The sequence below is a fragment of the Bombyx mandarina genome, chromosome 10 (genome assembly GCF_030267445.1).
Source record: "Bombyx mandarina strain Sakado chromosome 10, ASM3026744v2".
Lineage (NCBI taxonomy): Eukaryota > Metazoa > Arthropoda > Insecta > Lepidoptera > Bombycidae > Bombyx > Bombyx mandarina.
The window spans coordinates 12,669,136-12,683,471 of record NC_143217.1 but is presented as its reverse complement, the minus strand read 5'-3'; positions in this window follow the sequence as shown (position 1 = coordinate 12,683,471).

Genomic DNA, 14,336 nt, shown 5'->3' with positions numbered 1-14,336 from the left:
GCTCTCAATTTTATACAGGTTGAGCATATTGCACCTAAATCTACTCATTAAGTAGCACTAGCATCTTCCTTAAGCTTTTGAGCCTTTACCAAATCTTATTGAACAATTGACTGGGCTTCGTCAATCGAACTCCCCAACTAAGAGTAAACTATGAGGCCGAATCATAAATTGAGTTTCAAAACAGTGATAAAACGATTGTCGACATTTTACAATATCAATTACTATTTTAACAGAATGATTATTTGTGAAAAGTATTTCTTGAAATGGTGTACATTTTATTTTAATTTATAATTTTTTATCAACAAAAACAAATTTAATATCGTAATTTTGATACTTCATTTCTCATTAAACATTTCTTAATTTGCTCGCATTGTTTAAAATTGTACACATCATCTATTAACTCAATCGTATTGTGGATTCGGCATTCGTAAGCATTGAAACATTTAGAGCATTGGTACTGTGACTGTCACGCGCGCCCCCGATGTGTTAAGTGTTCGGGCGATCACGCCACGGCACTCTGCGCTCGCGACCAAAAAACCGCGACGGAACCGCCTAGCTGCGTCCTGTGTCGAACACAGGGTCACCCCGCGAATTACCGTGGTTGCCCCCGAGCCCCTAAAATAAATCGCCGCGTCGCCCGCCAAAATCGCCTCCGAGCTTCCCGCCCAGACATCAAAGCCTCGGCACCCTCTGTGCTAAGCCAGTGTTCGTTCCGGCGCCAGCGCCCAGTGTCTCGGCCTGGGCGAAACCGCTGCCGTAGACGAACACGGCTACAACTCCCTCCTCCGCGATTCGTCACGCCCCCGCGACTCGTCCCTCTCACGCGACTTGCCCTCCGACCGCGTCCGACAATCTCGCTTTAGCGATCGACTTCTTTCAGTCGATCAACTTTGAGCGCGTTAACGCTTTGGGTGACGCCATTCGCGCTGCCTCCACTGCCCAACACTTTATCGCCGTTGTGCAGGAATACGCCGACGTATACGCGTCATTAAATACGTACGTCCTCCCCTCGCTCCGCCGGTAATCAATGGCGTATATAAGTAGAATAAAGCCCCTATCCGTAACGATAGGATTTTTTAACGCTTACGGTCTCGCAAATCAACGTGATCAGGTTTCTGACTTTTTGCGTGACCATCAAATTGATATCTTTTTAGTGCAGGAGACCCTACTTAAGCCCGCGCGCCGTGACCCTAAAGTCGCGAACTATAATATGGTCAGGAACGACAGGCTCTCTGCTCGTGGTGGTGGTACCGTCATTTACTATAGAAGAGCCCTGCATTGCGTCCCGCTCGATCCTCCCGCGCTCGCTAATATCGAAGCATCAGTGTGCCGAATCTCACTGACGGGACACGCGCCGATCGTTATCGCGTCCGTTTAGCTTCCACCGGATAAGATCGTTCTAAGCAATGATATCGAGGCGCTGCTCGGCATGGGCAGCTCTGTCATCCTAGCGGGCGACCTAAATTGTAAACACATCAGGTGGAACTCTCATACCACAACCCCGAATGGCTGGCGGCTCGACACGTTAGTCGATGATCTCGCGTTTGATATCGTGGCTCCGCTAACCCCGACTCACAACCTGCTAAATATCGCGCATCGCCCGGATATACTCGACATAGCGTTATTAAAAAACGTAACTCTGCGCTTACACTCGATCGAAGTAGTTTCAGAGTTAGATTCAGACCACCGTCCCGTCGTCATGAAGCTCGGTCGCGCTCCCGATTCCGTTCCCGTCATGAGGACTGTGGTGGATTGGCACACGCTGGGCATCAGCCTGGCTGAATCTGATCTACCATCGCTCCCGCTTAGCCCGGACTCTACCCCGTCTCCTCAGGATACCGCTGAAGACATCGTAACCTCACACATCACCTCGACATTCAATAGGTCATCGAAGCAAGTTGTAGCGGAGGACTTTCTTCACCGCTTCAATTTGCCCGACGATATTAGGGAACTCCTTAGAGCTAAGAACGCGTCGATCCGCGCATACGACAGGTATCCTACCGCGGAAAATCGTATTCGAATGCGTGCCCTACAACGCGACGTAAAGTCTCGCATCGCCGAAGTCCGAGATGCCAGATGGTCTGATTTCTTAGGACTCGCGCCCTCCCAAAGGTCTTACTACCGCTTAGCTCGTACTCTCAAATCGGATACGGTAGTAACTATGCCCCCCCCTCGTAGGCCCCTCAGGCCGACTCGCGGCGTTCGATGATGACGAAAAAGCAGAGCTACTGGCCGATACATTGCAAACCCAGTGCACGCCCAGCACTCAATCCGTGGACCCTGTTCATGTAGAATTAGTAGACAGTGAGGTAGAATGCAGAGCCTCCTTGCCACCCTCGGGGATGCGTTACCACCCGTTACCCCGATGGAAGTTAAAGACTTGATCAAAGACCTACGTCCTCGCAAGGCTCCCGGTTCCGACGGTATATCCAACCGCGTTATTAAACTTCTACCCGTCCAACTCATCGTGATGTTGGCATCTATTTTCAATGCCGCTATGGCGAACTGTATCTTTCCCGCGGTGTGGAAAGAAGTGGACGTTATCGGCATACATAAACCCGGTAAACCAAAAATCATCCGACGAGCTATCGCCCGATTAGCCTCCTCATGTCTCTAGGCAAACTGTATGAGCGTCTGCTCTACAAACGCCTCAGAGACTTCGTCTCATCCAAGGGCATTCTCATCGATGAACAATTCGGGTTCCGTGCAAATCACTCATGCGTACAACAGGTGCACCGCCTCACGGAGCACATTCTCGTAGGACTTAACCGACCAAAGCCGATCTACACGGGAGCCCTCTTCTTCGATGTCGCAAAAGCGTTCGACAAAGTCTGGCACAACGGTTTGATTTTCAAACTTTTCAACATGGTCGTACCGGACAGTCTCGTGCTCATCATACGGGACTTCCTGTCTAACCGCTCTTTTCGATATCGAGTAGAGGGAACCCGCTCCTCCCCGCGACCACTCACGGCTGGAGTCCCGCAAGGCTCCGTTCTCTCTCCGATTCTATTTAGTTTATTTATTAACGATATTCCCCGGTCGCCGCCGACCCAGCTAGCCTTATTTGCTGACGACACAACCGTTTACTACTCAAGTAGAAAAAAGTCCCTAATCGCGAGTAAGCTCCAGAGCGCAGCGTTAACCCTCGGACAGTGGTTCAGAAAATGGCGCATAGACATCAACCCAGCGAAAAGCACAGCAGTGTTATTTCAAAGGGGAAACTCACCGCTTATTTCCTTCCACATTAGGAGGAGAAATATCACCTCCCCGATCACCCTCTTCGGCCAACCTATACCCTGAGCCAGGAAGGTCAAGTACCTGGGTGCACCCTGGATGCATCCATGACATTCCGCCCGCATATAAAAACAGTCCGCGATCGTGCTGCATTTATTCTCGGCAGGCTCTATCCCATGATCTGTAAGCGGAGTAAAATGTCCCTTCGGAACAAGGTGACACTTTACAAAACTTGCATAAGACCCGTCATGACTTATGCGAGTGTGGTGTTCGCTCACGCGGCCCGCACACACATAGACACCCTCCAATCCCTACAATCCCGCTTTTGCAGGTTAGCCGTTGGAGCTCCGTGGTTCGTGAGGAACGTTGACCTACACGACGACCTGGGCCTCGAATCAGTCCAGAAATACATGAAATCAGCGTCGGAACGGTACTTCGATAAGGCTTTGCGTCATGATAATCGCCTTATCGTTGCCGCCGCTGACTACTCTCCGAATCCTGATCATGCAGGAGCCAGTCACCGTCGACGCCCTAGACACGTCCTTACGGATCCATCAGATCCAATAACCTTTGCATTAGACGTCTTCAGCGCTAACACTAGGAGTAGGCTTAGGAACCCCGGTAACCGTACTCGTCGAAATCGACAAAGAGGTCGACGTACAACCTAACCCATGCATCAGCCCGCTGAGTTTCTCGCCGGATCTTCTCAGTGGGTCGCGATTCCGATCCGGTAGTAGATTCATTCGCGAAGCAATTGTTCTTGAGTTGTTAGGTCTCCTTCGGAGGTGCTCGGACAGTTGTTAGCAAATCCCACCCCTGCTGGCTGAGCCTTTGCTCGCCCACATGTCCTGGTGAAACTGGAAAGGCCTCCAGGCCACCAGTAATCTATCAATCATAAAAAAAAAGCATTGGTACTATTATTACTCTAGTCATTTTTGTTTAATTTTTATGAGAGTTCTATTAATACTAGTTCACTCACCTTTTATTGATTTAATCTTTGTGCTCGCGATTAGTTTGAGTTGTAATTTATTGCTTAGGTCTGCTTATGAGTCTTTAATTCGAGGGCTGAAATGCAATTTGGTTTAAGTGATATTTCGCTTAATATGCGACATTTAATCTTTGTAATTAGCATCAACTGTTCGATGTTTTTAATTGAACTTGAATTAAGTTACTCTCTCCCGCCGTCTCAATAGCCCCGACTGGGCTCCGGCCCGGTCCGAGGTAGGGCACCGGTTGTGAGCGGCAGGAGTTTTTAGTGAGGTTCCACTCCCACATACCCCACCTGCCGCGCGAGTGGGGATCCGGCGATTTTATCCTGTGGAAAAAAAAGCTTACTCTCTCTCTTACTTACATTGAAATAGTTGAAGAAGTTTTTTTTGTTAGGATATTTATTTCAAATTTTAAACTTTAAATGGCTCTCCTGTCAATTTATCAAAATGCCGCTTAAACCAAAAAGCCTTTTACGCTACGAATTGTAATTCTTGAAGGCACTGTGATACTTTCGTGTGCTCCATTCATTTCTTGTAATATTAAAATCCAATATTGATAGCACATAAACCCATTATCTTTGACGCCCGTTGTTAAGTTACGTCATATCTCAAGCCACCTCGAAGCGAGCCAGCGATTCCTGCGTTCCGCAAAACAAGTCCATATTTTAATACCGATGGCTTTAGTACACGATTCCGGACTGTAACCAATAAATAACGGATTAGCCGACGTACCCTTCCCGGTGCGGTAATTAAATTTTATTGGGCTTAAGTAAAATCAATGACTTCATACATCTCTCCTCACAAAGGACCGGGACATTTTGTCGGACTAGTCAAAGAATGCGGCTTCAATCGTCCGAAAAAAACCTAAGTATCATTTTCATAATACTCTCATGTAATAGTTAAGAGAGTATAGTTAGAGGGTATATAGGCAAGAGTTAAAAACAATATGATATACGTGGCGTATTGGATACGAAAACAAAAGCAGCCGATTTATGATAACGCAAAAAACATCTCAATCCAAAATTTTACTAGTATTTTTTTTTTGTAGCAGAATCAAAAATCAATTGACATAATATGTGTCGATAGACACACAAAAAAAACGGGTTAATGGTTTCTTATGACGAAAGGAGATACTACTGCCATAGCTTTAGAGTGCGGTTCACGAAATATAACGTACTGATGGTAGGGCCTATTGTATATAGGCAGTAGTATATACGTGCGAGTTTATTTACTAAATTTGATTTTAACATTATTTATTTATTAATACATTTTATTAATATATATAGATATATCATTTATTATTACTTATATTTGTGGCCGATCTTCCGGCTCATGTGATAAGTGGGCCCCTCGATATTACTACTTGAATACCGCCACCCACCTCGAAACATTAGATCGAGTTTCAGTTAGATAGCATAACGGTTGCCCCTACGCTAAAAGTTCGAACGCAAGACCCTTGCAAAAATTATTATGATAGAAATACAACTTGAGTATTAATACTATTAGGACACCGGAACAAGTAAAGCAAAATATAAATACAATTTCAGCAGCTCTTTCGTTAAGATAGTGTTATCGGGCTACGGTAATAGCTTAAAATCGAAAGAGACACGAGCTATATTATATTACCTAATGAAAAATAATTCCATTTCAAGTTGGTTTTTAAGCATTCTCATTATATTTGTTTTGGTATATCAACCCAGTTTCTTTATAAAAAAATCATATTTTTTTTACCTATACACTTTTATAACAAGAATAAATCTCGTTGCATTAGCAGATTACCGTCTTGCGATAAAAATAATTCTATTTTACGTCGATATTAATAATGCATTAGTCGTAGATTTATATGTCGCCTGTGACACCCTTGCTGTGGAAGTACAATAAATATCTCAGTTTATGGTGTGTCTTTATATAGAACTTGTTTGATATGTATTATTATGATTAGATATTTATCGATATAATATATTATATTATGTTTTATTATTTTAAGTGAACTATGAACTTAAGCGCATGTGTTTGGTAACAAGTCAGTTCACTTTTTTTAAGGGATTTTATGACCTGGTAACTAAAACCTTTAGGTCATGTCTTATTTCAATGTATATTCTTATTTTTATGAAAAATGATAGTATGGAGTGAAATTAAATGAAATGAGATGAGATGACATGGGATGAAATATAATTAAGTGTGGTCTGTTGTTATGCAACCTGCATTTAGCAATTGTTTTTATTAAAAGAAGATCAAATACCCTCATTAACACACTACAATATAATAATTAAGTGCTCCTTGTGCATTTAGACACAACAAGGCAGTACATTAATGTATTTGTAATAATGGATTTGATCAGTTTTATATTGACGGCTCTCTCGATGATAACTAAATACTGTCGCTCATAGTTCTCAGTAATGACACAGGCGCAGCCAAACTGCTTCCTCCTGTAAAATTACATACGCACTTACTACTAGCAATTTTCCTATTTTTACCATAAAGTAGTCACATGTGGCTTGATGAGATAGTCGTTTCATATCAATCAATCAGTCAATATTATTGAGACTAAAGGTGGTCGCATTTACGTCGAGATCTATAGGTTTCGATAACTACCGTTACGCCGGTAAGAGTAACGCCATCTATCGTCGAATAGCCGAACGACTATCGTAGGATCTAGTAACATCTAGAACGCTCGCGGAGTACAACGCCATCTATTGTTAGATAGCAGAAACACACATCGAAGTTACTCGACTTGTGAGGAATGTTGTCGACGATTCTAGGGATGTCGTATCAACTATAAAAGCGGTGCAGAAATGGCATGCAATCAGTTAGTAATCGAAACCACTCGAAGCGAAACAGCGAACAGTGTGAGGTGTGAGCTCGTTGACTAATTTAAGAAAAAATCGTATCAAAACTACCCAGTGGTAGGTTGTTGACGATTATTCAATCTCCAGCTTTTGACGAAATCCCTTTAAAGATGTATCCTTTTATACTTTGAAAAATATCAATATCAGACTCCACTTAGAACAATGCAATATTCCCAAAGCTAACCACGGTATCGAGTACTTTCGCTTGAAATTACAGCCGATGTTGCATATTGGTAAATGCGACACCGTTTTCAAAACAACACTTCGTTGACAAAAGCTGAATCAATCTTGCCTGGTGTCGTTGTTCATTGTGAGCACAAACAAAACGTGGCTCTCGACTGAACGAACTTGAATGAGCGAACGCTTGTTTGTGTAACACGATTTTGTTTTGTAAATGGACTATGGAATTGTGAAAATACTGAAAGGACATATTACTCACATTTCCAACTGAACGTATTATACACTGTACCTTTCATTTAGACTACCTTTAGTGTCTTACGACCATGTTTGCGTACAATATTCATACAACTTAAGATAACTTATAAGAGATAAAGCAGACAAAGTGTATACCAATTATCTCATGTTAAAAAAGGACTAGCCAAGAGATCTTAGCCCATAAATATACTTGTTTCACTCGGAGATATATTATATATCTTAATTTGTCCTTAAACAAAAATTTACAAATTTAAATGTGGGAGGTGGATTCTCGATTTTCGACTATTGGAGGTTTCAAAAGCGTTAAACAAAGTGTACGGAGGAAATGTTACGATTTTCTGATGACTTTCATACTATAAATTAAAAGTCCAAATTAATCTAGTAGTCTTATCCCCGTAGACATGCCAAATTAATCATAAGATAGGACCGGACCTCTTTTGGAACTAAGAGGAGTCAAATAAATATAAAATTAGTATAAGTAGTATGAGCGTTAGTAATAATGAGAGAATTTCTTTCGAAATGTAAAATAAATGTATCAACAAGAAGATTTATAGGACAATTTAAAACATTGAAATCGGATCAAAATAACATCCCGCTGGGTACACGTCTAATTGATCTTCACTGGAAAACTTTAACTCTACTGGTAATTCCACTTCTAGGCAACGTTTCCATTAACAATATTATCCCGACAATGCATTAATACTGTTCGACGAGTATGTATTTTGATTAACTTACCCAACAAATACTTTTGGCTACAGATACTGCAAGTCTAAAACATAAGTGAGAAATTAGGATAATAAAAAAAAAAATTTTGATTACATAGAAATTGCATTAGTAAGAACACACGATTTTATGATCAATTTAATTTAATATAGCCGTTCACATAGCTAACGGTAGAAAATTGAATCTTATTGGTATGGCAATATGGCCATCTTAACCTTCAAACCGGAACGTACTTATGCACAATACGTCTTACCACAGACAGACTGTAGTCATACCCGATCCTATAGACCAAATGATAAATAATCGATGTCGCCCAAAACACGTCATTACGGATCCTCCCGATCCATTAACGGTACTTTTAGGTACCACAAGCACCGGTCGTCGAGCGAATTAACCTATAGACATAGCCCGCTGAGTTTCTCGCCGGATCTTCTCAGTGGGTCGCGTTTCTGATCCGGTGGTAGATTGTGCGAAGCACTGCTCTTGCTAGGGCCAGTGTTAGCGACACTTCCGGTTTGAGCCCCGTGAACTCACCTAATCGCCCGGTTACGCTGGCATAACCCCCTAGGTTGTAAATTCAATCCATGATGTACTTTTTATGTCTTATTTCGTATGATCATGTTCTTCAGTAATTTAGAAGCGAATGACATGTCATCTACGTCATGTTTTTCGTAAATAATAATGTCGGGTACAGAATTATTTTTAAAATTTGTTATTTATTCCAGATCGACCTACCATTTAACGGAAGTATACGAAAATATGGTCGTAGGCTAGTGTTTTTCAACATTTTCGTTGTTTAAAACACAAATATCGTATAACCTCAAGAATCTTACAATGGAGACAGCTCCAATCCCGCTGGGCAGCCGGCCGATCGTTAACGTCTTCTTTTACCGCACTCGCAATTAATATGTATCCACGTACCGCTTTGTTTTCGTTTCTTATGTGTTATTTAATTTCCCATTCATTCGCTTTGGCGTCGCGTTTATTACCTCACACGGCTTCGTAGCTTCGTAGCTTTTAATGTATTATAGCTGAATCTTCAAATGTAATCGCTGGCCTGTTTTTGTCTTTCACTAATTTAGCAGCTTTACGTTTTAAAATACATATTTTTTTGGTTTCCACGATTACTGGAAATAAACTAAAGCAAAAATATAGTTTATTACCTAATTTAACATCAATATATTATCGATACAAAGATTTGCGAAATGATGACCAGACTGTTCATGATTAACTTAATTTTGTAAATTGAAAGATAATACTAATACTTCTGTTGTCTACAGTCGCAGTAAAGGCCAGCACATCAAAACAAAAAGCCTACCTCGAAACGAATCAAGGAGTCGACAATATTGTCTAAAATGATAGTTTTAGGTAACATACATGGGCTACCTTTTTTCTCCAAAAAAAAAATCTCATTCCAAGGAGAAATGGTTTTATTATTTAAAAAAAAAGCTACATTTATCCTTCACCACGCGAGTATACTTGCTGGTGACGGCTAGTATTACCTATAAACGCTGTAGTATATATTTACTTATAATTTTTATGCCATTTTAATACTAACTAGGAACCCCTTGATATAAACAGTAATCACTGCTACTGCGCTAAATTCTTTTGTATGTATACGAAATTCATCTGTTGTTCAATTCGCTGGCTAACTTTTTTATTCTTAGTTAGTAATAGCAGAAACATCCACACAAGTGCAAACAACAGTGATTCAAAAATGTCAAGTGAATTTTTCGAACAATACATATACGAATGCTTAAAATATTCACGCACTTTCATCTGAGTAGATACAACAAGCTCTGGTTTGTATACCACGATTGTATACACGCTGCCACAGCTTGAACGTCAATTCAACGTCAGATTCAAAAATCGTGTTTTAATAACCTTGTAATAACAATGCTATCGATATAAGCGAATTAAGCACAAGTAATTTAATCGTGACAATAAGGCATCACGAACAGTCGGATTAATGCCGACTGAACCAGTTAATACCGTCAGAGTTTCGAACCGAACCAGCTTAACGGTTTACAAAATTAATTTAATTCAAATCACGCCGGAAATATTTAATACTAGCGACCCGCCCTCGCTTCGCTTCGGAAACATTAAAACACACATGAAACCAAAAAAAAAATAAAAAAAAAGTAGCCTATGTTCATCAGGGACAATGTCGGCTTCTAATTGAAAAAGAATTTTTCAAATCGGTCCAGTAGTTTCGGAGCCTATTCGAAACAAACAAACAAACAAATCTTTCCTCTTTATAATATTATTATAATTATAATATTATTAGTATTAGTATTAGTATAGACGATTATAGAAATGAAAGTGAAATTTTTAAAAAACATATATGGTCCTTCTCTTTGTTTTATATGTAAAAAAAGAAAATGATATTGAGACGGAATTATAACCTTAGTTCTTATCATAACAATACCTACTAATCTTTTGGATGAACATGTTTATAGATTTTACTACTACTAGATTTATGTTCCTTTGGGTGCTTTGTATTTTTACTGGTGGTAGGACCTCTTGTGAGCCCGCGCGGGTGGGTGCCACCGCCTTGCCTATTTCTGCCGCGAAGCAGTAATGTATTTCGGTCTGAAGGGTAGGGCAGCCGTTGTAACTATACTGAGGTCTAGAACTTATATCTCAGGGTGGGTGGCGCATTTACGTTGTAGATGTCTATGGGCTCCAGTAACCACTTAACACCAAGTGAGCTGTGAGCTCGTCCACCCATCTAAGCAATAAAAAAAAAAGCTTTGAGCAATTTTCATTCCGTCTTTAAAACATTTAAGCATGTTCTTTTACGATAAATTGACGTTCCGATTGACTGACACCAACAAATGTTTGTTAAAATAAACGATCCCTTTCACAATTTCAATTATCTTAAAGATCAACAATAAAATAAACTCTCCACGTCCCGTTATATTGAACTCGCAGGCAGCGAGGACAAAATGGTATGAATTGGATAATGGTCGGAGTTCGTGGTGCGACTCCGGACGTCACCAATTTCTGTGTCACCGTAAGTGCTGATAAACGCCCCGTATAATGTGCACAACTCGCGTCCGTAATGCACAGCGTCCGATGGCAAAAACTGTTTTTTTCCTACCTTATCTGGTAGCCTTTAGAGGCTATGTCAGCGTAACAGAGCGAGTAGGTGAGCTCACGGGGATCTAGGCTGAGGACGTTACTAACACTAGACCTAGCAAGAGCAGTACTTCGCAGAATCTACAATCGGATCGGAAACGCGACCCACTGAGAAGATCCGGCGAGAAACTCAGTGGGCTCTGCCTATAGGGTTAGTTTACTCGCCGAACTCTTCGTCGCAAGCGACAGGTTCGACGAGAACGGTGACCGGTGCCTTAGGTACCTAAAAGCACCGGCAAAAACTGTTTCGCACGACATTACACCATATTAAGCCTAACATTGTTTATATTTGATTTGTAAACAATAAGATGTCCCAGAAACTTCATATATTCGCATAAAGATTTTTTATTTAATTTTTATTACGAATCTAAATATAATAGAGATATACCTATATATTGACTATTACTTTTGTTGTTATTTGACTTCAGGTACGGTTTCTGATATCTTTGGTATACCCATTATAGGCACTCCAGAATCTAGTGATAGATCTAGACATAGTCATATCGAAGCGTGTATCATATTTTCGAAAATGTTTTCATGTCAATAAATCATAAAATGCCGATAAAGAGAAGATAGAATTTACAATATTTTTTCCAGTTAAACTACTTCAAATTTCCTGTTATCAGTTACAAAGCCCATTCATTAAATCGACAGCTAATAACTTTCACAAATTACCCGTTCTCTGGTCTAATTACGAAACATTACGAGTATTTCGAATTTGAATCGATTGACAGCTTTCACACTTATTCCAGTTTTTTGTTTGAGTAATGCTTAACGAAAAAGTATTACATACGCGACTTTAATCTAATGTCAAGACAACAGTGGAGTTTATTAGAAGGGAAGCATATTTTTTTTGCATAGATGATTGGACAAGCTCACAACCTACCTGGTGTTAATTGTTTACAGGAGCCCATAGACATCTACAGCGTAAATGCCGCCACCCACCTTGACATATGAGTTCTAAGATCTCAGTATAGTTAAGGTTTTTATATGTTCATGACAATTAACATTATTTGTTGAAATTCTCGTCGAACCCTAACGAAGTTGCACGTCGAACTCTGCGACGAGCAACTTAACCCAGTGAATTAAATAACAGACACAACCCAGTGCGTTTCTCGCCGGATCGGGATTCCAATCAGAGTAGATTCAGTGAAGCACTCCTCTTGTTTAGGTTTTTGCAAGTCATTTCAGACTCAGCCCCGTTAGCTCGCTCGCGAGTTGTGGTGAAGTCCGAGTAACCTCCCTATCTCTGCCCGATCCCTGCCTATCTCTACCGTGAAGCAGTAATGCGTTTCGGTCTTAAGGGTAGGGCAGCTGTTGTAACTATACTGAGATCTTAGAACTTATATTTCAAGGTGGGTGGCGCATTTACGTTGTAGATGTCTACGGGCTCCAGTAACCACTTAACACCAGGTGGGCTGTGAGGTCGTTCACCCATCTAAGCAATAAAAAAAACCTCTTGGCTAATGGCAGATAGATAAAACATTTTTTTGGACGATTCGGGTTGATTCGTCCTCGCGTGATTCTAATAACTAAACTACAATAATATAACAAAAGTTTTTCATACATTCCGTTAACAAATCTAGTGATAATGATTATTAAATGCTAGTATACATCAGTGAACACAACATGGTCGAACGAAACACAATGTCATGGTTTTGACAGATGTCAAATCAATAACATTCATTAAGCAGGAAGTTACGAATGGAATCAAACATGTGGAATTATTGTTATGATTACGAGTATAATTTGAAACAGTCACTTGCACTGAGCAAAATCATGAGGCAGGTATGTACAACTCACTTGCTATAATAGATAATAGGTACGCACAAATACAATTATATGAGTATAATTTTTGATGTTGATTTTCATTACATGATGCTATTTTTTAACTATGGAGTCATTCTGGTGGTAGAACCTCCTGTGAGTCCACACGGGTAGGTATCACCGCCCCGCCTATTTCTGTCGTGAAGCAGTAATGCGTTTCGGTTTGAAGAATTGGGCAGCCGTTGTAACTATACTGAAACCTTAGAACTCATATCTCAAGGTGGGTGGCGGCATTTACGTTGTATATGTCTATGGGCTCCGGTAACTACTTCACACCATGGGGGCCGTGAGCTCGTCCACCCAAATAATTACTAAAAAAAGGGCTGGCATTGCCGGGTCAAATGTTAGCAAGTTCGTTCAGGTTGAGCCTCGTGAGCTCACCTACCAAACCGTGCGTAGTTAGAATAGTCCTTTAGGCTACCAAAGATTAGGTAGAAAAAAAAGATAAAAAAAAAATTACAAGAAGCTCGTTTTTTTTATACAGATCACAAAATCAGAAGCAAAAGGTCCAAAAATATGAATGCGAGCTTGTAATTTATTTACTTAAAAAACTTTAGGGTTCAGATATCAAATCGAGCTCAAAAACTCAGTTTTATTGTGCACTGGAGGTCTTACTCTTCATACTATGTTCGGGCATGAACTTCGTAGGGACCCGTAGGGATTTCCAATGTACTCTATACTATTGATGTATATTAATGTATTTATAATGTTATAATACTTGCCTCTGTTACTTTTACTATACGACGTTATCTCTTAAGTCGTCCATGGACACCTGTTGTTGAACTTGAACATCAGGACTCAACATTAGAAAAACTACTTAAGAGCAACGAGGCTTTTAAGAAATAATTAAGTAATCGTGTTGGCTTATTGTTCCCACGGTTTGCAGTTCCCGACGCATTGGCGTGTGCGATCCTCATTACAACACGCTTCCGCAATTAACAATACTATACAATTTGGCTTTCTCGCTACCGTTCTATTAGGAAACCTTCGAGAATATCGTAAAAGTACCTTTCGTGGTGCCAATTCTATAAATATCTTCAGTGTTGCACAGTCGTAATTCGAATGCCTTCATTCGTCGAAGTCTGAACTGAAGTCGTCGTGGCCTAAAGGATAAGACGTCCGGTGCATTCGTATCGAG